This window comes from Rhinopithecus roxellana, chromosome 17 (genome assembly GCF_007565055.1).
Source record: "Rhinopithecus roxellana isolate Shanxi Qingling chromosome 17, ASM756505v1, whole genome shotgun sequence".
In the NCBI taxonomy this organism is placed as follows: domain Eukaryota; kingdom Metazoa; phylum Chordata; class Mammalia; order Primates; family Cercopithecidae; genus Rhinopithecus; species Rhinopithecus roxellana.
In genome coordinates, this window is record NC_044565.1 from 69,859,552 (window position 1) to 69,884,401 (window position 24,850).

The 24,850-nt window shown below is 37.5% G+C and overlaps 1 protein-coding gene across 4 annotated transcripts in view; it reads left to right on the forward strand.

Moving 5' to 3' along the window:
- BABAM2 (BRISC and BRCA1 A complex member 2) overlaps nt 1-24,850 on the forward strand; it is a 451,290-nt gene that overhangs the window by 4,098 nt on the left and 422,342 nt on the right. The gene's annotated exons all lie outside the window — the stretch shown is intronic.

The window sequence follows — 24,850 nt, forward strand, 5'->3', positions numbered from 1 at the left end:
TCAGTGAATGTACCAGAACCAATTCAACCTTTACCTAATGACAGCCCTTCCTTACCAGACTCATAAAAATTGACCACGACAGAAACCCACCAAGTCATCATCTCATCATATGTTGATTCAGTTGGTTTTGTTCAGTTCTTGACATTTTATGTTTCAGGTTATTTTATTTGTGTTCTGGGCCATTGTTTTATGACTAGAATGTTCATGTCTTTTTTCTGTTTTTTCTTTGTGAAGAGCATGCCGTCAGAGTTTTAGAAGTGTGTTTTTCATTCATTGGCTTGTTTTTTTATTGTGTTTGCTGCAGTCCAGCAACAAACATATTCTGAATCTGATATCATTTGATAAACTCTCTTAATATGAAAATTATAAAAGCTGGTCAAAATGGGTCATTTCTCACTATGGGGTTGAAACAGTAAGATCTCACACCTAGAAATGTTGCATTAAAAAACAGAATTTTTTTTTTTTTTCTGAAACAAATTTAGATTTACAAAAAAGTTACAGAAATGCTACAGGAAATTAGCATTGTTATAATATTGTTAATTGTTCTACAGGTTTTATTTGAATTTTGCCAGTCTTCCCATTAATGCCTTTATCTTGTTCCAGGATCCAATCATCATGTCTCCTTAGTCTCCCCAACAGTGACAGTTCCTCAGTTTTTCTTTGCTTGTCATGACCTTGATGCTTTTAAAGAGTACTGGCTGCTTATTTTGTAAAATGTGCATCCACATGGGTTTGTCTAATGTTTTCTTCTCCCAAGTGTAGTACAGATGTGTTGTTGTACCATCCTCAGTGCATCAGATCAGGGAATATATGATGTCCATATGCCTTTTTACTACTAAGTTAACTTTGATAATTTGGTTAAGTGATCACTGTAAAGTTAACTGATTTTTCTCCTTGTAATTAGTTAAGTACTGTATTTTGCTGAGAGATGCTTTGAGACTTTGCAAATATCTGGTTTCTCATCATCCTTTTGTCCATTAATTTCAGCATCCATGGATGATTCTTGCCTCTATTACTACTTTGATGCCTGTCTAAGAGTGCTTTTTCTCTTTTTCTCATTCCTCCCCATTTATTAATTTGAATTCTACTATGAAGAAACACTCTTCCTTTTCCTTCAGTTATTTATTTATTCAGTTATTTACTTATGCCAGTATGAATTGTTAGGTATTTATTTTTCTCTGTGGGTTATAAATTAAATATTATTATCATTTATTTTGTTGGTCAGTTGTTCCAGCTTTTTGTCATTGAGAACTCTATCAAGTGGCTTTTGTGTCCTTTTGACATATCCCCATCATTTTTCAGTACTTTCTTACTAGAAATGTTGCTTTTTTTTTTAAAGATGGAGGAAATTTCATTGGACTCTGGGATTTGTGGGAGGCATAGGCATAGGCATTGGGCACTAGGGCAGGTTTGCACGGGCCATGTTCAAGGTACCTTCTTGGATATGGCATCCACAAATGGAGTTGTTGGTATGGACAAAGATGCAGCCAGGAATCTCACTGACCTGGTCCAGGGCCTCCTCCTGAAGAACCTGCCATGGCTTGGGCTGGGGTAGCTAGCTTTAGAATGATTGGGGCTCCTCGGGCATATACTGTACTACTATTGTCTAGTCTGGTCAGTATAGATAACAAAGATGGTGGCTGGGGTCGGGGCAGCCTAGATTCCAGGTGGTAGAATTGCTTCTTTCAAGGGCATCTGCCTTTTGCCATTTCCCATCTCTTTCCACTTAGGTGCACCTGGAATCACTGGGCCAGGGCCCCATGCCCCGGTCTGGCATCCAGATGTGCCGATAGAAGCCTAGTCTCTGCAGAAACTCTTCTCTAAGAGTTAGTTCCATCACACACTTGAACCCTACCTTGGTTGGGCTGGTTCCAGACGGGATTAAGTTGCGCCGGCATTCAGGCTAGTGGCTAGTGTATGTCAAAGTTGCCCCTTCTTCCACTGGTAGGTCTTATTATCTGTTGTATCCACCTCCTCCATGAAGTTCGCATACATCTTGTCATAGAGGATGCCCACCATATTGTCCTCTTCACTAGACTCCAGCAACTGGGCCAGCAGCTTGTACCCAGCTGGGTCTGGAGCAGCTTGTGTCCAGCTGGGTCTGCACTGGTCAGCTGGGTCTGCCATTGCTTCCCAGGTGACAGGGCACTCATGGTCTCTGTGAAAGATCTCTGGTGATGGTCATGTCAGTTTCTCTGTGGGTAGTACTTTTCACACATGTCCACCATGATGTCACATGAAGCTGATTTTTCAAGATCCTCGGTCTGCACCCTCTCTGCATCCCATAGTCTGGCAGGAGGCAAAGCAATGTGCATGTCAGTGTCTTGTCACAGTGAATGGTGCCCTTGTGTGTCTCCATTCATGGCAGTGCCATGAGGTTGCTGTGGGAACATTTGGGTAACAGGATGGACTCTGAGACAAGCATGCAGTGCTGGGTTTGGAGGGGTGTTGGCAGTGGCGGCAGCAGCAGTAAAAGTAGAAATGCTGTATTCTTGATTCTCTTTCATCTTTCTCCTTATTAGACTCTTTTGCCATTTGCCATCTACACACCTTGCTGTTGTTTGACTAAGCTAAAGACTTGGGTATAAGAATACTGACTTACGTTCTTTAGTGGTGAGATAAAAAACTAAGACACTTCTTTGGAATACTAGGATTCTTTTGAAAACATCTGATACTATCTTCAATTTCATTAATCAAGTACTTATGGAGCATTTACAATTTGCTATCCATTTTGCTAGTGTTAGGGTTAGTTCCTTTTTTGTTGAGGCAAGAGGATTTGGTAGAAAGAACTCTGGTGGAGTTGATAAGAGGAAGGTTTTAACATTTTTTTTTTCTTCTAGAAGTTAACTATACACATTAGGGGATTTACAAATTAACTCGCATCCTTAGATAAGCCAGGGATCGGAAAGTGACTTTTTAGGCTTTTTTTTTTTTTTTTTTTACTGGTTTAGAATTTTTGCCATTTAGTCAAGCAGCAGGCCTGGTGCTCAGACAGACTTCCCCAGCTTATAAATGGTGGTAGGAAGTGGGGATTCTGAAATAGAGACTGTATATAGGATTCATTCATGTCTGAATTTCCCACATTATTATAGACAATCTAGATACAGATTGGAGCCTCCTAAATTACAAAATGCTTTCTTTAGATGTACTCCATCTCTAATTGAAGTCATCAAGATCAGATCTCAAGAAGGTATTTTCCAGTTTCCCTCACTGTAATTTTTGGCCTGCAGAAAGTAGAGTGATGTACTTCCTTTACTGTGCTCACTTCTTCTCATTTGTGGTTTTGACTTTGATTTCCTCTTTCTGGGATCTTTAATCAGTGTATTTTTCTTCTGGGTCTGAGAATAAAAAGATTTTCAAATGGATCACTGGATATTTCAGAGTAACTTTTCAGGTTTTCCCACACTTTCATGTTTCTTTCCTTCTCTGATTAAAAATAGCATCTTTATGTCTGCGTTGTGCTCATCTCTTTTTTTCTGTGTTTTTTAAGGTTTAAAACTGTTGATCTTTCCATAAGTTCCTTTGATTCAACAAGATTGTGTCTAATCCTGTCTATTTTCTTTTCCTTCCCACCTCAGGTCTTCTGGACCTATCCTATCTTGCATTTTACTGCTAGGAACAAACACATTCTTCTTTCATTGGAATGGGGTGAGCTTGGAGAAAAGAAGCTGGAGAAAATGAGATCCATTTTCTCACTGGATCTCAGTTTTTTATCCACAAAATCAGCAATCAGATTAGATGACTAAGGTTTTTGCAGGTCAGAAGTCCTGCAAAAACAACTCAAATGTCCATCAACTGATGAATGGATAAACAAATTTGGCATATCAAAAATAGAATATTATTTAACCATAAAAAGTAATGAAGTACTAATTCACAGTACAACATGATGAACCTTGAAAACATTGTGCTAAGTGAGAGAAGCTCATTATTAAAGGTCACATAGTATATGATTCCATTTATGTGACGTGTCCAGAATAGGCTAATCCGTAGAGACAGAGAGTAAATTAGTGGGTGCCAGAGGCTGGAGGAATCAAAAGTGACTACTTGAGTTTGGGATTTTGGAGTAACAAAAATGTTGTAAAATTAGATAGTGGTGAAGGTTGCATCGCTTTGGGAATATATGAAGAATGATCAAATTGCACACTTTACAGTGATTTTATGGTATGTAAATTATATCTCAGTAAAGCTGTCATTAAAAAAAAAACCAAACAACCTGAGCTGGGCACAGTGGTACAGGCTTGTAGTCCCAGCTACTCCGGAGGCTGAGATGGGTGAATCACTTGAGCCCAGGAGTTTGAGACCAGCCTGGGCAACATAGCTAGACCCCTTCTCTAAACAAAAATAAAGAAAAAAAATAAAACCAGCCCATCAACCATGAATGTTCATTGACCTGAATGTATAGGATGTAGAAATAAATCTTTCTTTTTTAGCATGTCACAGACATTCTTTTCAGAGGTATTGAAGACCTGACGGGGGCCTGATGGCTAGTGGACTGCTGACTGGTGACTGGTATATATAAAATGATATCAACCTGAGACTCTTACTCTTTGTATCAGTATCCTGAGAAACCAGTTGGCGTTTATCAGCATGAAGTCTTGTTGCTTCTTTTTCACAGATTCCCTTTTGGGTGTTCTCAAATTCCTGAATGTTTAGTTGAAGATTTAAGTGCAAATAGTGGGATCTGATGACAAATTTGAAATGAATCCACTAGCCCTAGCGTTTTTTTTTGTTTTGTTTTGTTTTTTTGTTTTTGAGACGGAGTTTCGCTCTTGTTGCCTAGGCTAGAGTGCAATGGTGTGATCTTGGCTCACTGCAACCTCTGCCTTCTGGTTTCAAGCGATTCTCCTGCCTCAGCCTCCTGAGTAGCTGGGACTATAGGTGCCTGCCACCACGCCTGGCTAATTTTTTGTATTTTTTTGTAGAGACAGGGTTTCACCATGTTGTCTAGGCTGGTCTCAAACTCCTGACCTCAGGTGATCCACCCACCTTGGCCTCCCAAAGTGCTGGGATTACAGGTGTGAGTCACCATGCCTGGCCTAGTCCTAGCTTTTTTGGACTAACTGCCTGAAAAATATGTGAAATTGTATTTAATGACATTTAATATGTATGGAATTTACTTTCTTTAGCTGCAAAAAAGAAATAAAAATATCTCTACCTACATTCATAAAATGATGTGAAAGGCCTTGTTAATCTGGAACATTATTGATGCCTTATATGTAGTACTCGTCTGAAAGATTCAGGAAAATTCTTTAGAAGTTCATTAACAATTCCTTCTACTATCCTTCCATCAGCCGAAGTGTGAATTTCTCGTTTCTGCAACAAAACAGTGGCAGAGTTAGGGAAAAGAATGGCTTCTTTTTGGTGTGTCACTTTTGGCATTTACGTTTCTTTTAGATCTTCAGCAGACACAGTTATGAGAGGCAGGATCTACATGTCTAATTTCTATTAACTCAAAGAGGTATACCCTATAGGACACAGTATATATAAAAGGTATAAAATTAGGAGACAATTTTTAAAGGTCACAAGAACCAGTCTTGTTATTACAGGTAGCCACTTGCCCTTGAAGAGATAAGGTCTAAGTATCTATATTCTAGATCTGGTTCATAGGTGAAATAGGCAAGAACCTAATCGAGGCAAGATTTCTTTCTTTTTTTTTTTAAATAGCAATTCATATATATTTCTCTAATGGTACTTAGATTTTTCTACCTTACTTAAGATTATGTATGTTTCTAAACCCCATTGCTAGGCCATCAGTATCTTAGGGGCCAAGTTCTTGTTTAATTTATGTTTATACCTCCTTAAGGTCTATCTTGGTACTTTTCACATGTAATGTAGTAAGTAGGATTTGAATGGATGAATGAATGAGTTAGATGTTTTCCTTGAGAAACTACTTGTTTTGGGGATCAGAGTGGTTTGTTCTTGTGGTTTGTAAGGATTTTTATTGGCCTGATAGTGTATTGCTTACATTCTGTTACACATAATTCTTTTTAATGACATTCCCTGAAATGAGTTGACATTTTTGAAATTATATAGTAGGCCGGGCGCAGTGGCTCACACCTGTAATCCCAGCACTTTGGGAGGCTGAGGCAGGCGTATCACGAGGTCAGGAGATCGAGATCATCCTGGCTAACATGGTGAAACCCCATCTCTACTAAAAATACAAAAAATTAGCTGGGCGTAGTGGCAGGCGCCTGTAGTCCCAGCTACTCAGGAGGCTGAGGCAGGAGAATGGCATGAACCCGGGAGGCGGAGGTTGCAGTGAGCCGAGGTAGCACCACTGCACTCCAGACTGGGCGACAGAGCGAGACTCCGTCTCAAAAAAAAAAAAGAAATTATATAAAGTGTATTATCTAATACTGGATTTACTCTTGTAGGTAAAATATAGACTGAGATCTGAAGGGACCAAATTGTTAATTTCAGAGAATTATTCCATGAGCTTACTGCATGTTTATTAGTTCTTTGGTCTGTGTTAATTTGATCACAAGCATGTGCTATTTGTAAGATGCCATATTTTGTCATTTTTAGTGATTTTTCTAATCTTGAAAATGTCTAAGTGTCTGTTCAGCATTCTGGAATGATGCCTGGCAAATACAACAGTGAGGAAAGCAGAGAGGCTCACTGCAACCTGTGGCAGCTGAGCCTCAGTATCTTTTTTCAGCATATTGCAGTGACTCAACCTTACTGGCACATGGCTGTGTTTGGGGCATCTGCTGTGACATCTCATCCGCCCACAACTACCTATTGCATTTTTTTTTGTCCATGTTCTGAATTTCATTACTTAGTTAAAAATAGATACTCAGTGTAAGTACTTGATTACTAAATAGACAGAACAGTTTTAAAGGATGAGTGCTGTAAGCTTTGAAGACTGATCTCAGTTTGGCTGCATGAGTTTCTCTAGCTGGCAATCTGAATCTTTATTAGCCTTGTGTCTGGAAGGAAGCTGCTGCCTGGGAGGCAAAAGTTTAATTTTTGTCTATGGCCGTACCACCTTGATTGCGCCCAATGTCGTCTGAAGATGGGCAGTTTTTAATAATTTAGATTTAGTTGTTCACTTGACTTTTCTGTACTTTTCCCTGATCTCATTCCCCTTTTTCCCCGTGCCTGTCTTCATACTTTATATATTCATTATACATAAATATATTCCTCAACAGTATTATTTTGCATGTTTAAAAAGTTTGTACAAGTGATATACTATATATATTCATCTATATCTTGCCCGTTTTGCTTAGTATAAAGTTAATGAGATTTATCTGTGTTGATATTTACAGCTTTGGTTCTTTCTTTTGCATTAGTATTTTGTATTCCATTGTATGAATATACCCTTAATTTTAAATTCGTTCTTCTGCTCATTGACTGTTACACTGTTTAAATTATTTTTTTGACAAAGAGTGCCACAGTGAACATTCTCTCACATGTGCATGGGAAAATATGTATGAGAATATTTTCTGGGACAGTTTTTTGAACTGAGTGTATTTATTACCCATTAGTGGTTGTAAAATCAATTGAGTGAGTCACCCCAACATTAAAAAATGAATGAGAACAAAATGGAAACTCTCAGAATGTGTCACAGTAAGAATAAGCACTGTTTTGTGAGTTTTCATTTCAGTTAAATAAGTATGCATATGCTGGGTCATAATGAAAATATGTGTGATGATCAAAAAATTTGAAAGCTACCCACCAAAGGTATATTCCTAGAAATAGAATTACTAGCTCTTAAGATGTATACGTCTTCTATTTTATTAGATATTGCCAGATTATATACATTTCCTTCCATCAGAAATGAGTTTCTACTATTCTATAGCCTCACCAGTACTTGATATTGTCAGACTTACATTTTTGCCAAGCTGATGAGGTGTGACCTGGTATCTCATTATGGTTTCAGTTTGTACTTCTGTGATTGCTATTGTAATAAAAAGTCTTTTAATATGCTTATTGGCAGTTCAGATTTCTTCCTTTGGGATATTCTTTGTTCATCTTTTCAGTGGATTGTTTGTATATTTCTATAGATTTTAAAGCATTCTTTATATATTTTGGATACTGATCTTTTGGTAAATACATGTATTACAAATATCTGCAAAAAGTCTGTGGCATATATTCTTATTTTAGTGCTCCTGACGTCCAAGAGTTTTGATTTTGATGAAGTTACATTCAACGGTATTTTCTTTTTTAGATTTGGATATATGTGCCTGTGTGCACATGTGCGTGTGTGTGTGTGTGCATGTGTGTGTTTGTGTGTGTGTGAGAGAGAGTGAGAGAGTTTTAAGAAATCTGGGCCTATCCAAAAGTCACACATCTTTCTTTAATAATTTTAAAGTTTTCTGTTTCCTTTTTTGGTCTTTAAATGGAAATTTATTTTTTCTATAATATGGAGTGAGATAGAGATATAGTGCCCCCTGCCCCCACCATATGGATAACTGGTTGACCTAGCCTCATTTATTGAGAAGGCCATCCTTGCCCATGGATGTCAAGTTTATATCACACATGGGCTTGTTGCCAGGCTTTCTGTTTTGGTCGGTCAGACTCATTGTCCTTGTGCCAGTTCCATACTTTCTTAACTATTACAGTCTTGTGAAATGTCATGATAACCAGTAGGACAAATTCCCCCCTTCCATCTTGTTCTAATTCTTAAAAATTGTCTTGTTTAACCCCATGTTCTACATACCTTTTTGTAACCTCATTTAAATAGTTGTCTACTGTTTCATTAGGAAACATACCATAATTTAGTTAGCAAAAAAATCCTCTTTTTAATGAATTGAGAAAGATAAATGAAGGGAAATTACCCTGATGAGGGGCAAATTGAGAAGTGAAGGTTAGAGAAGCTCTCTCTGAGGAACTGAAATTTAAGTTGAATCATGAAATATATGAATATAGTAGTCCTCCCTTATCATTAGGGGATACGTTCCAAGACCTCCCGCATGGATGCCTGAAACCTCTGATGGAACTCTGTTGCCGTCAGTCAGAACATGTTTATGTTGGTGTCTTCTACCCACAAATTTAATGCCTTTTCTGTCTCAACTGAGCACGTAGCACACGCTGTAGCTGTTATTTTTGCAATTTGAGGTGCAAAGCAAAACTAGCACAAATTTCTTTTTCCTTCTTCACAATTTCATGAATAGAAGATTTGTTTTTATGTTAGGTCTTAGCAACACCAGCATATGATTGCTTTTTCTTTCCTTATTAAGTCAAGAACTTTTACCTTTTTCCTTAAAGGAAGCCCTTTATGGCTTGTCGTTAGTGTATCTGAATTGCCAGCATCACGACTCTTGTACTTTCCTGAAGCACTTTATTAAGTAAAATAAGGATTACTTGAAGTCAAGGACTGCTGTACTGTGGCAGTTGATCTGATCACCAAGACAGCGACTAAGTGACTAACGGGTGGGTAGTGTAGACAGCTATGCTGGACAGAGGGATGAGTCATGTCCTAGGCGGGACAGAGCTGGAAGGTGTGAGAACAATCTCAGAACAGCATGCAATTTAAAACTTACATATTGTTTCTGAAATTTTCCATTTAACATTTTCAGACCAAACATTGCTTTTTCTTGACCCAGGGTCAAAGTTGGCCAAGGGTAACTGAAACCACAGAAAGCAAAACCATAGATAAGGGGGGACTGCTGTACATCAAAAGTCTTAAATGTGCATGCTTCTTGGCCCAATAATTAACATTTGGCTGATACATAGGAATATATGCATCCATATGGGCACATTTTATTTTATGGTCCCAGAGAAAGACCTCCAGATAATCAATCTGGCAATCCTCCAATAAAAAGGCCAGGATGCTGTTGATAACACTACAGTGAAGCTCAGTCATTGACAACTCCACCCATGTATAAAGGGCTTCAAATTTGCATGTTAAGAGATGCATTCTTTAACAGACGTGCATAGCCAGAAATCATCAGTCTGAGGAAAGCCATCAACATGAAAGACAGAGAGCAAAACAGAGACAATGCAAGGTACAGAAGAATTTTTTTAAAGCTATAATTAATATCCTTATAAAAATAAGAGAAAATTCTGCATTCAGTGAAACTATGACAACGTGTCTGTTGGGCCGACTTCTGTACCTGCCCAAATTATCAATCAAATTTAAAACTAGACATTTTCAGACTTTCAAGAACTCAAAAAGTTTATCTCCTTTTCTCTCTTTCTTAGGATGCTAGTGGAATATATGTTCCAACAAAGCAAGAAGGTAAAACAAGAAAATAAGTGATTCAATACAGGAAGGGAAGACCTAAAATAATAGCTGTATGGCAGACCTAGAGAGCAATCAATGCAGTTAAAGCAGTTCTTCCATACTGCACACTTATCGTTAACTGTTTTACTAGATGTTTTATCATTTAGCTGCTATTGTGTAGGAATTCAGTTGTTTACTGGCATATATGAAAGCAAACATAGAAGTTAGATTGAAGTAGAATCAGAAGATACATTGGAAAATTTACTCAATAGTTCAACAATCTTTTATCAGAACACTTAAGATGACTCTGGAGAAAAGAAAAATAGCCAAGACCAGAAGAAATAAAGCAAGATTTGACTGGGGAGGGTTAGGTATGGGCAGAAGCTGGAAGTCAGATTGGACAGGGGTTGGAACACAGGGAGCTATCTTTAGAGGGGTTGTGTGGCAGGATAATGTGATGGTAAGCATGTAGGTTTTTCAGTCAGTGAGGTCTAAGTTTGTATCCTAATTCTACTGCTTACAGCTTAATGACCTTTGATAGGTCATATCACCTTTCGGTGCTTCAGTTTTCTCTTAAATGGGGGGGATGACATTAATGACCATATTGCGTAGTTATGAGGGTGAAATGAGATAATTCATATAAAGCACTTACAATAGTGCGTGGTCATAATGTTCAACAATGGTGAGTGATATTGTATGTTATATATAATAAATAATATGTAGTATGATATATCATTATTTCACTGTGTTATTGTTGTCACATTGTTATTTTAGAATCAGAGAGTCTGTAAAGAGTGTCCGTGCAAGCAGTATCACAGGAACTATTGACTAAGACCCAGGCAAGCAGAGCAAAACAGGAGCTCACTCTCATCTAACAAAACTCAGAGAAATCATGTAGCAGAAATGGATGGGAGATCCAGAGATTTTTCATTCTGAGATAACCTTCTATCCTTGTTCATTGCTTTTTACAAGTCTACGGAGGCAGGAGAAAAATCACCATGGCTTACTTTGACCCTGCAGGTGGATGAAACTTAGAATATTTGATTAGGTTGAAAAATGAATGGGCATGAAGATGGCAACTGTTTTAGCAGATAGAACTTAAGAGTTTTTAACAGTCATTAGAGATTGAACACTGATTGTCTTGAGCAGATACATGCAACAGTTCTTAACAGAGGGTTGAAGAAGCCTCTTAAGTTAGATAGTGCAGGGACTTCTGTCTGAGGATGAAGGGCATAAGCAGTGGGCTGTTGAACTCTGCTAGTGTGGCCAGTGTGTGGGGTCATAGATGTTCAAGAATTTCGCCTGGAACTTAGGGTGTTTATCTAGGTACCAGAACATCTGGAAACTCAGTGAACAGTGCATGGTGTTGATATTTTAAGTGTTTTACTGAGGGCAGGATGTCCATCAGGAAATATTCCTTGGGATTGCTAACCAGAAGGAAACACAGGTTCCCCGTGCTCCTCATATGCCAGCCCATATTCTTTTCTTCCCTTAGATCTTTAACCTGGGTAGCTAGCTGCCTGTCTAGACTTTTTGTGATCATAATAGTATAATACAGTAATATAAATGATTTTAATTAAACAGTTTATGAGCCTTTGAACATTACAGAGTGCTCTTGCATATGGTGTTTTACGGCCTTTTGTATTTTGTACTTAAGATTGTAGGTGGTGGTGTTGGCCTTAACCCAGTGAAGTCTGAAATCACTTTGGGAACTTTGACTAGGCTTCCAGAGTCTGGGGTAGTAAGTGCCAGGATAAATTTGGGTCTGGGATTTTAGGTGGTTCTGATCTTGGGCTTTTCATGCCCTCCATTGACTTCATTTTAGGGTGACTTCATTTGGTATGGAGGTTGATGTAGGGGAAGAGGTGAAGGGAGGTATCTAGTCTAATGCGTAAAGAAAAATGAGTAGAAAATTCATCTAGTCTATTCCTGACTGCACTTTACAATGTTCAAAGGAAAAAAAAAAAAATCACTCCCACTGTTGTCTTTTGTCCCTTCTATTGTGTACAATTTTTAGGTATTATTTTTGGATTAATTTTTGTTTTATTAGGATGACAAATTTACAAAATGCTTTGAGTTTGGAAGATAGGTGAGGGTTTTTTTTAGTACAGGTTAATATGCATATACATTTGTTTTAGGGCTCCACATTAATTATTCTTATACCATCACTCATACGTTAAAAGTTTCCTTATGCTTACATAGAAATGTAGAACAGCCTCTTTTTCAGCTTCCGTGTTACTTGAATAGTTTTACTTTTTGGTGCCGTGTTGCTTGAGAATTAATTTTGTAATCTTCCATCTCAGGGCCACATTTCCTCAGTAATTTGGTTATCTTTCTAATGGCATGTTATGAAAGTTAAGTTTATCCCACTGACCTTGCTTCTCTTGACTTTTTGAAAAACGTATCTTTTTTTTTTTGTTTTGTTTTCCGAAAAGGTTTTTTATCTCAACCTTTGCTCTTGCCAGTTTATTGATAACAAACCTTGAATCAAGTGGAAGTTTTGGAGAACATGTTGATGTTCCACTTTTAAGTAGGTGTAATGCCCTCAGAATGATTTTTTTTTTCATCTGTGGACTCCTGAATTTTTCATTTAAAAAACATTATTTAAAAGTGTTTGTGGTTCAGTAATTACATGTTGGGTCAATTTTGGACTTGGCACATTATGCTTTATAATGTAAAATATACATAAATTTATAATTTTCATTATTTTTAAGTGTACACATCTTTGGCATTAAGTACATCAGAAATGTGGCATTTGGAGACGTTTCTCTCCAAACCTTTTTTCATTTTGCAAGTTGAAACTCTGTACCATTAAACAACAGCTTCCATTTCTCCTTTCCCCTAGCTACTGGCAGCCACCACTCTGGTATCTGTCTCTGAATGTGACTACTTTAGGTACCTCGCTTGATGTAAGTGAATCATGCAGTATTTACCCTTTTGTGACTGGCTTTCTTCAGCTAGCGTAGTGTCTTCAAGGTTCATCCATATTGTAGCGTCAGAATTTCCTTTTACAGGTTAGGTAGTGTTTCATTGTCTGTCTATATCACACTTTGTTTGCCCTTTCATCTGCTGATAGACTCTTGGGTTGCTTCTATCTTTGGCTGTTGTGAATAATGCTATTAATACGGGTGTACAAATACCTGTTTGAGCCCCTGTTTTCAGTTTTTGGGGTATATACCCAGAAGTAGAATTGCTAGATCGTATGATAATTCTATGTTTACATTTTTGAGGAACCGCTATACTGTTTTCTTTCTTTCTTTTTTTAAAAATAATTTCAACTTTTATTTTAGGTTCAGTGGATACATATGCAGGTTTGTTACAAGGGTATATTGTGTGATGCTGAGGTTTGGGGTAGAATTGAACCTGTCACATGGGTAGTGAGTGTAATACTCAATAGGTAGGTTCTCTTTTTTTAAAAACAATTTTTTTTTTGAGGTAGGGTCTCACGGGACTCTGTCACCCAGTTTAGAGTGCAGTGATATGACCACAGCTCACTGCAGCCTCAACCTACTGGGCTCAAGCAATCCTGTCACCTCAGTCTCCTGAGTAGCTGGGACTACAGCACATGCTACCACAGCTGGCTAAATGTTTGTATTTTTTTGGAGATGAGGTTTCGCCATGTTGCCCAGGCTGGTCTCAAACTCTTGGACTCAAGCCATCCACCCACCTTGGCCTCTCAAAGTGCTGGATTACAGGCGTGAGCCTCTGTGCTCGGCCCCAACAGGTAGTTTTTCAACCCTTGCCTCCCTCCTTTCCTCCCCTCTCTTGGAGTCCCCAGTGTCTATTGTTCCCATGTTTAGGTCCATGTCTACCCAGTGTTTAGCTTCCACTTGTAAGTGAGAACATGCGGTATTTGATTTTTTGTTTCTGTGTTAATTCACTTGGGATAATGGCCTCCAGCGGCATCCATGTTGCTACAAAGTATGTGATTTCCTTCTTTTTTATGGCTGTGTGCTATACCTCTACAGAGGCTGCACTGTTTTACTTTCCCACCAGCAAGGCACAAGGGTTTTAATTTCTCCACATCCTCATCAATACCAACACTTGTTACTTTCTGTTTTTCTTTGTTTTTGTTTTGATAATAGTAATCCTAATGGTTGTATAGTGGTATCTCACAGTGGTTTTGGTTTGTATTTCCCTAATGTTTACTGATGTTCATTCAGCATCTTTAGTATTATTGTTACTATTTTTTTGAGACAGAGTCTCACTCTGTCACCCAGGCTGGAATGCAGTGGTGTGATCACAGCTCACTGTGCAGCCTCCACCTCCTGGGCTCAAGCAATCCTCCCACCTCAGCCTCCTGAGTAGCTGGGACCACAGGCATGTGCCACCGTACCTGGGTAATTTGTTTATTTTTTGTAGAGACAGGGTCTTGCTATGTTACCCAGATTGGTCTCGAACTCCTGAGCTCAAATAGTCCTCCCACTTTGGCCTCTTAAGGTACTGGGATTACAGCCTTGAGCATCTTTTCATGTACTTCTTGGCCATTTATACATCTTCTTTGGAGAAACATCTATTTGTCTTTTGCCCATTAAAAAAGTGTTTTTGGTATTCACTGTATGATTTCTTTATGGATTCTGAATATCAGTTCCTTCTCAGATAGATATATGATTTGCAAGCATCCCATCCCATTCCATAGGTTGCCTTTTTACTCTGTTGATAATGTCTTTTAATGCACAGAAGTTTCACTCTGACAAAATTTGAGGTACTTCATATATGTTCTCCAGCTGGTTAAATTTCTCTAGCCTGCCCCTCTCTTAGCATCATCTTTCTGTGCTTTCTTCGCTAGAAAGGTCAGAGAAGGCTATGGTGAATTGAGCCAGACCTTTGTATCACTAGTATCCCCTCCTGTGGCAAAGGACACCCATTCACCGATGCACCTGTTTCTCCCATAGTAGAAGCTTTTTAATTGAGAATTAGTGACTTATAAAATATTACTCATTGTTATGATTATGGTAGTAATGTATAGAACATGCTATGACATTGGTTAACATAAGCAGCTCTATATTGGCAGTAAGGACAGTAATACAACAATAGCTGTTATCATTAATAATGTTTCATTGTAATGTAAGTGCTTTGAAAGGTATTGTCACATATAATCTGTCTAATAATCTCTTAAGGCAGACAAGGTAACTGAAACTCAAGTAAGTTACGTGACTTGTTCAGGGTTGCATAGCTAAGCCATTCTATCTATAACAGTTCTCCCTGGTTATTTTCTGTACCAGAATCTGTCCTATTGCCAATTTCAAGCTTTTATTTATTGTTTCTTAGGCCTGTCTCCATTAGCAGAGGAGATAGGGCCCTTATCTGGCATAACAGCTTTGTCTCCACTACCTAGCATAGGACCTGGCACAATTAGTATAAAACTGTGGATCTGAAAGTACTGTCGTGGTGTCAGGTTCAGGGGTGTATCACAGTTGTCTCCTAGGTTGAAAAAAGTCATTAGAAAGCATCAGAGAAACAAAAAAGGTTAGTTGTTGCTACTTCCCTCCCCTAGACATTAAAGGTTTAAACTAATTGATTTTTAAATTTAAAACCTTTTTATTGAGGTATAGTGTATATTCAGAAAAGTACACTGAATCATAAGTAAGTATATAATGCATTGAATTTTCACGAGCTGAACAGACTTGTGTAACTAACACCCAAAACCCAGAACATTATCAGCACCTTGTACGTCCTCTTTGTGCTCCCATCTAGTCACTGACCCCTCTTCCAATGAAAGGATAACTGCTCTCCTGACTTCTAACAAAATAGGTTAATATATTTAAAAAAAAAAAATATATATATATATATATAAATAAATGGAATTTTTGCTGCACAAAATGGCATTTTGTGTGAGGCTTCATTTGTTCAGTGTTATGTTTGTGGTATTCTCTGTTGTTGCAGATAGTTGTAGATCACCCATTTTTCTGGCTGAGCAACTAGTCTTCCGTTGTGTAACATGCCACAGTTTATCTACTGTACTTTTGAAGGGCATTTGAGTAGTTCCTAATTGATATGGTTTGGGTGTGTTTCTACCCAAATCTCATCTTGAATTGTAGTTTCCATAATCCCCACCTGTCGTGGGAGGGACCCGGTGGAAGGCAATTGAATCCTGGGTGCTGTTCTTATGATAGAGAGTGAGTTCTCATGCAATCTGATGATTTTATAAGGGGCTTTTTCCCCTTTTGCTCGGTACTTCTCCTTGCTGCCGCCATGTGAAGAAGGATGTGCTTGTTTCCCCTTCTGCTATGATTGTAAGTTCCTTGAGGCCTCCCGAGCCATGCTGAACTGTGAGTCAATTAAACCTCTTTCCTTTGTAAACTACCCAGTTTGGGGCATGTCTTTATTAGCAGTGTGGGAACAGACTAATACACTGGTTTTAGTCCATTTTGAATAGTGCCATTGTGAACATTCTGTTACATGTCTTTTTGCAAACGTATAATATATATACATGTTTGAACCCTCTGGATTTTTAGTTAAGAACTATTCATGCATAGAATAAATGTTTTAAAATTCTTTCAGTTCCATATTATGTGTAACCAAAGGAGAAGTTTGGGGAGGGAAGAAGGAAAGGGATGGATTTGAAGGGAAAGAACAAACACAGAGGAAGGACAGTAAGATAGGAAGAGGAAATCAGGGGAGAAGAAAAGATTATAGAAAAGGAAGGGTGAAGAAAAATGGAGGCAAGCCTACAGCTGTGGGCTCCTAAATAAAATAAGATACTGAAACTAAATCCTTATCACAATCTTGAGCGTGGACTTCAAGGTATCATTACTTCTTGAAATGCAAATCTCTCTTCAAGCCTCATCAGCTGCTCTCAGAAGCTGTTTGGCCTCCAGTTCATCCATTTCTCTCTATCTGTACTGTCAACACTCCATCTCTTTTCCTAACTAGTCCTAACCAGACTCTTCATAACTGTTCTAGATCTGATCTGTTTTCCACTATCAGTCATTTATATTATTTTAAACAAATCTAATAATAAAAAATAAAAACCAGCTCATGTTGAGATAGAATAGGAATAGGACGTGCCTCCTCCATGTATTTTTCCTTTTCTTCTTCTTTTCACAAAACCTACACCACTACTTTGCCTACACTATACCCACTAATCCCCAAGCTTTTAGCCACTCAAAGAAAATAGCCATTCTTCTGTGCTGTTGTAATGTTTAACCATGCCTAATTCCAGAAACTGGCCTTAGGGGATCTAAACATTGAACCAAGGCTGTGGAGTCTCCCACCTTGGGAAGGAATGCTGAACAATTACTAGGATATGTAAAGGGAAAACAGTTTCGTTGTTGGAACTGGGGCAGAAATTAAACACATGTAGTTATTTTAAGTCTGTCACTGATTTGCTTTTTGAACTACATTCGCAGACTCCTTATTCTTTTTTTTGTTGCTGTTTTTTCCATTATTAAAGTTATTGAGGAGTTGGAAGCTTGAATGACTTTGCAAATCTTAACTAAAACTAATGATAGAATTATTGGCATTGTGGAATAATTTCTTACAGCACAGCACAATGTAGTTAATTTTTAAAGAATAGTATTTATCATGTTTTTGCATCATAAAAGTATCTTTTGGAATTGTCATTGGCAGGTTTTTATAAATATGCTTATTATATCTATGTTTGTATGTATTTACTCAAGAAATTAAAAGAGTTTGTAAGTCAGAAAAGGATTCTGAGAACCAATATCGTTCAAATGGAAGATTGGAAGTATAGGTAGATTGGCATAAATTCAGGATGCAAGAGACCATTACTTTAGATGGTCTCTTTAGAAGGCCTGGGGTTTAAAACTGAGCCATACTACCCTTTAGTATTTCCAAAGGATAGACAACCACAGATTATGCGAGCAGTCATGTTGCAAGATTGGGTGACCCCTTCAAACTGGCTTGTCAGATTTGTTCATATCTTCTTGCAAGGAATGAACCCAAGAATATGTTGGAGCTACATCTGGATGAAGATGAAATAGTGTTACGGATTCTGAGCAGTCAGACAGATAACCTGATGATAAATTTTAGGTAGTGAACTATATTGATGTTGCTGTCAACTTAGTAGAGATATCAAAAGAACACTTGGAAAGAAATAAATTAATGTTTGTTACTGTTGTAGGAAAACCAAGATGAATAGGGAGATTAGAAGACATCAAAGTAAAGCAGCTTATCTTCATATCCAAGGACCTTCAGCATCTAAAGATTCTTTAGAAAAGTGTTTTTCAAACTCTTTGATGGAAGAGCAGATTAAAAAAAAATCTAGTCAGTCACCAACTGATACTTTTGTAAAATATAAAAATGAATTGCTAGAAGAATGAAATGAAAAAGACATGAAATACAAGGCTTGACTCTTATTAGTAGATTCATCAGACTTAAAATTACTTTTACACATTGCTGTAAAAGTTTTAAAATTCTTATCTCATTTTCTGTACTTTTCTTATTATGGATTAGTAATAATTTACAGACCAGAACTGGTCCATGGACCTGCTGTCTTTGAATAGCACGATTCTAGAAAGGTTTCTGTATTCTAACAGTCCAGGAGTTGACCTTCTTAAGAATTCTATCTCAGAGGGGCGACAGTAGTATGTTATTGATAAGTAATTCCTAACTATATATTAGATAATTGGAGATACTGTTTTTTAAAATAAATATGGTAGATGGTTATACAAATAAAAACTTTTCTGAAGATTACTCAAATTTTCAGTTAGTTGGATCAGTAAAAAATCAGAGAGGGCATTGTTACTTTGTGCATGCTTTACGTATGTATACACACACCAAAGAATGGCTTTTGGGTAAGGAGAGAATTTATACATATATTTTGTAGGTATAAAATGCACATAAAATCGACACACACCAATGAATGGCTTTTGGGCAAGGAGAGAATGTTTATAATACAATCTTCTTTTGTAAATACTCTTATTTCTGTACATTTTAAAGATCACCTTTTTTGATGTTTGCTTATTAAAGCTGTAATATAGTTATATATTCTAAGTTGAACATCTTAAATACTATGCCAGTGATTTGGGTAACATTTCAGTTTTTCTCTAATTGTAACTGATGAAGATTTTTAATGACTATGATAGGCACATTGCCAATTTTTGTTACATTCTCTTGTTACAAGAAAATATAATTTGCCATTTCAACTTCGTTTCATGTGGTTCATGGTAGAATTCATTTCTTATTAAAAACTTAATAAAGAACTAGTGTTAGCTTTAGTAGTCATATTAAAGTATACTATTGTTTTAATCTACACCAGAATTATAGAATTTCAGGATTGGAAAGCATTACACTCTAATGTTAACCATGTGATCTATGAACCCCTTCTAATGCTTCTCTGCCAAGTGACTGTTCAGGCTGTCTGTAAATATCTCCAGTCACGTGGAAGCTCCATGAGTCCCAGCACAGCCCCCTGGGCAGCTAATACTGTTACATAGTGCTTTTCTGCCTTGACCTGAAACCCTTTTCCTTGCCACTTCTACCCCTTGTCACAATATAGAACAAGCTTAATTGATCCTGCATGTGAGTGAAGATAGCTATCATGTTTGATATTTCTCTCTTCTGTAGGCTAACATGTAGCCTTTGCTTCTATCATGCGATTTGTGTCCTTCCCTGTCTTTTTTGGCTTCTTCTGAATGTGATCCAGTTAGTCTCTATACTTCTTAAAGTGTAACGCCTAGAACTGAATGAAGTGTTCAAGAAATAGTTTTGACCAAGTGTGGAGTTGAGTGTTATTATCTTCATTTTCCAGGAAGCTACCTTCTGTGAGATTGTATTGGACAGAGCTGTGGGTTACAAACCATTGATAGCTGTGACCCTTAGGTGTGTTATGAAATCATTTTAGAGGGTCTTGATTTACATAAAAAACAGAAGAGAATGGAACAAAAGTACACGTCATGTAATAAAGCTAAATATCATTGCTCAACAATTTTGTTTTCAATTTATATATGAACACATACACACATATATATACACATACACACACACACACACACACACACATATATATATAACTCAGTACAGATATCTCTACTGATGGTGATATAAAATGGTGATATAAAAGTTTCTTATTATGTGTCAAAAAAGTTTGAAAGCCTCTGACCTAGACTAGATGCTTCCCGTCCTTGTTTCTCTGATGGCTCCTTCTAGTCTCTGCTTGCTCTGCAGCCAATTTACATGTCCCATCTTGATATTCTTCTCTTTGTTTCCCAGTAAATTTCCTGCTGTGTAACATGAGAGGCATGATGGGCTTCATTAGATTTGCTTTAGGATACTGGAAAATTATTTTACTGCTCTGATTAAGTCTTTTCACAGTTGGACCCCTGTCAGAATTTTTGTCTGTGGAATGAAGAAATGAAGTAGCCCCATGAAGAGGCGAGGAGGTCAATTGAGATTTTTGGATCTGAAAATTATTGCCCCAGAAAAGTAAAGGGTTTAAGGAAAATAGTGTTTGAGGTAGACTCTCCTCCTCCTTATTTTTTGGTTTTGCAATTTGTACTTTTGAATACTCGTGACAGCGAGTGCTCTCTGTGTGCCAGGAACTGTTTTAAAGACTTTATTTATGTGCACCAAATCAGTGGATCCTCATAACAACTCTCTGGAGCATGACTGTTATCCTTATTTTACAGATGAGAACACGGAGGAAGAGAGAGATTATTTAACTTGCACGAGGCTTTAGAATTTATAATGTATAGCAGTAGCATCTCAAGCGGCAATCTAAGAACGAAATCCTTTCAAACTACCTAACAACCAAATATACGTGGATGGCACACTTATCCCATTACCCTGTAGTTCCAGATATGCTCATATAGCAGATGCTAAGTCTTTTCATAATCATTTCAATATAAGAATTTGAAGATATAAAAAACTTTTTTTTTCTATCTTTAGAAAGCACTTTTGAGTAACAGGAAAGGGAATCCTTTAATGACACTTCAGAATCTATTAATTCTTCCTTTTCCTTTCTTCCCCACTCTTCTTTATCTCATTCTCTATTTTTGGCTCTACCCTGTCATCAGTTTCCTACTACAATTCTCTCTGCTTTTTCGTTTTCTTTTCTTCTCCCCATCTCCCTATCTCCCCATCCCCGCTGGTTTTCCATCTATTCTTTCCTTTACTCTGCTTTTGTGCTTTCCATATTCGTTCAAATTTATTTTTATTTTTTTTTTATATAAGTTAAGCATATACGGAGCACCAAGTAAGTGTGAGGCATTATTGAGATATAAACATAAATAAAGCATGTAGCATGAGAGCTAATCAGGGTGAGATCAAAGCTCTGCTAGTTGATTCCCTTGAGAATCTGAGCTACTGGGGCATGCCACGGTAAATACTCCTTAGGCCTTCCCTATATGGATCAGGAATTTCTATGGGATTTAGATAAATAGTATGCAAATAATATAAAATATGAGCCCCAGAGTTCAGGGAATAGGCAGCACATCCATTTAGGACATGTTTTGGATCAAGGCATAAAAACAGTGGCCTAAAAAGTTTACAGGAATATTTTCATTGGAAAATTAGTAGGTGTTTAGTATAAAAATTACTTCTTATAAAATAACGCTGTACACTGAATGTATGAAAATGGTATTTAAGTTGGCCTTGTCCCTGGGGATCTCTTATATAACATTTACTAATATGAGTAATAATCACCAGCATTTCCACAGTTGGAATAGCAAACAGTCCAGGACATTTCTGTAGCTTGTTTGACCTTGTCCACTCCAGCTCCACCTTGCTCACTTTCAGTATTTATGAAATAGCTTTCAGGTACTTCCTATGTGCCAGCAGGTATGCTGCTGGACTCTGAGGGATCCAGGGTTTAATGCGTTCTCTTTCTTCTTAGAGTTTTCAGTCTAGCAGTGCCTGTCTCTTAGGTTTTGCCCTTACTTAAGGACAATTGCCCATAACTATTTCTCCTTCCCCTCACTTGGCCAGATCCTATGCATTCTTAGAAGCCAGTTGTATTCCAGTGAACCTTCCTTGGTTACCCAAGCTAAAAGTGGTTTTTCTGCTCTCTTCGCTCCTATTGTGTTTATTTTCTTTAACAACTAATTTGGCAATTAATCATGTTAATTGCTTTGTGACTTGTATCTATTGTTGTCTTGACTTGTTATTTAAATTGTGTTGTATGACTTTCATAGTTTGATTTTTGTCTTCTGATTACAAGTTCTTGAGAATAGAGACTCCTTTGTATAACTCTTATGGCAATGATGACTCCAAACTTTTTTTTTTTTTTTTTTTTGAGACAGAGTCTTGCTCTGTTGCCAGGCTGGAGTGCAATGGCGTGATCTGGGCTCACTGCAACTTCTGCCTCCCGGGTTCAAGTGATTCTCCCACCTCAGTGTCCCAAGTAGCTGAGACTACAGGCACGTGCCACCACGCCCAGCTAATTTTTGTGTTCTTAGTAGAGACAGAGTTTCACCATGTTGACCAGGATGGTCTCGATCTCTTGACCTCATGATCTGCCCGCCTCAGCCTCCCAAAGTGCTGGAATTACAGGCGTAAGCCACTACGCCCGGCCCAAACTTTTTTTTTTATTATGCACCCTGTCTTAGTCAGTTTGGGTTGCCATAACAAAATACCTTAGACTGGGTAATTTGTAAACAACAGAAGTTTCTTGCTCACAGTTCTGGAGGCTATAAAGTCCAGGATCACGGCTCCGGTAGATTGCGTCTGGTGAGGGCCTGTTCCTCATAGATGGTGCCTTCTGTGTGTCCTTCCATGGCAGAAGGGCAAAGGGGCAGACAGGCTCCCTCAGGCCTCTTTTATAAGGACACTAATCCTATTTATGAGGCCTCCATTTTATGACCTAGTCAGCTCCCAAAGGCCCTACCTCTTAATACCAACACGTTGGGGATTAGATCCAATAGGAATTTTGAGGGGCCACAAACATTCAGATTATAGCACACCTCAAATCATTTTATTGTGTACCTCTGCTACATGTATATTTACTTGTAAAAATATATTTATAGATTATAAAACATACATAAAATATAAGCTAAAAATGATATAAAGATAAAATAAGCAACACTGTAAAAATAATTTGTATTACTTATAATGTGGTATTTTCACCTGCCATACCTGAAAAAGAAATCTGAAAAAATACGTAGATACTAATGGAAGAAATGCTTTTGCCATAAATTAAGTGTCCAGAAATGTGAGGGTCTGTCTCTGGACTCTTTATTCTGTTTTACTGGTTTGTCTATTTTTGTACCAACATCAATATTTTAATTACTAACGTTTATGGTAAATTTTGAAATCCAGTAGAGCAAATTTCCTACCAAGGTTTTTCTTATTGTGGTAAAATACATATAACATAAATTTACTATTTTAATCATTTTTAAGCCTACAGTTCTGTGGCATTAAGTTTATTCACATTGTAGTGCAATCATTACTACTATCCATCTGAAACTCTGTACCCATTAGACTATGGCTTCCTATTTCCCTCTCTCCTTAACCCGTTACAACTACCGTTCTACTTTCTCTGACTATGAATTTGACTACTTGAGATAACTCATGTAAGTGGAATCACATAGTCTTTGTCCTTTTTTGACTAGCTTATTTCACTTAGCATAAGGCCCTCAAGATGTATCCATGTTGCAGCATGTGTCAACATTTCCTTCCTTTTTAAGGCGGGATAGTATTCCATTCCATTGTGTGTGTGTATATAGATGTATAGTATGATGTATATATAATGTATAGGACCACATTTTGTTTATCCATTCATCCATAGATGGACACTTGGATTGCTTCTACCTTTTGTTTATTGTGAATAGTCCTATCGAGTTTTTCTTCTTCAAGATAATCGGATCTATTCTAGGTTCTTGGCATTCCATTTGTATTTTAGAATCTGCCTTTCAGATTCCAGATCAATTTAGGCAGAACTGACAACTCTTCATTATGAGTCATTTTTTTTTTTTGAAACAGAGTCTCACTCCGTGTCAGCCTCGACCTCGCTGGCTCAGGTGATCCTCCCACCACAGACTCCCAAGTAGCTGGTACTACAGGCACATGCCACCATGCCCACTAATTTTTTGGTATTTTTTTGTAGAGACAAGATTTATCCATGTTGCCCAGGCTGGTCTCAAACTTTTGAGCTCAAGTGATTCGCCTAACTCGGCCTCCTAACTTGCTAAGATTACAGGCATGAGCCACTGTGCCCAGCCTCATTATGAGTCTTTTAATCCATGAACATGATATCTCTGTTTATTTATTTACTTATTTTCTTCTTAATAATAGCTTTCTGCATAGCGATCTTACACATCTATTGTAACATTTATTTCTATGTATTTGATCATTTGATATTATTTTAGATGGCATCTTTCTAAAAGTTTTATTTTCTAACTGTTGATGGTATATGGAAATACAGTTGACTTCTATGTATGCTCTAACAACTTTGCTAAACCCACATATTCATTCCAGTAGTGCACAAAATTTTCTAAACGTTTACAAAATTTTCTATGTGCACAGTCACATTTTTTGCAAAAACGTAAGTTCTATTTCTTCTTTTCCAATTTCTATACCCCTTATTTCCTCCATCCTGGCTAGGCCTCCAGTACAATGTTGAATAAAAGTGATAAGAGCTGGTATTCTTGTCTCATCCTCTATCTCAAAGAAAAAAATTTCAGTGTTTTATTTTTAAGTATGATGTTGCTTTAAGTTTTTTATAGATAGCCTTTATCAGATTAAGGACTTCCCTTTTATCCCAGTTTATAGAGAGCTTTTAAA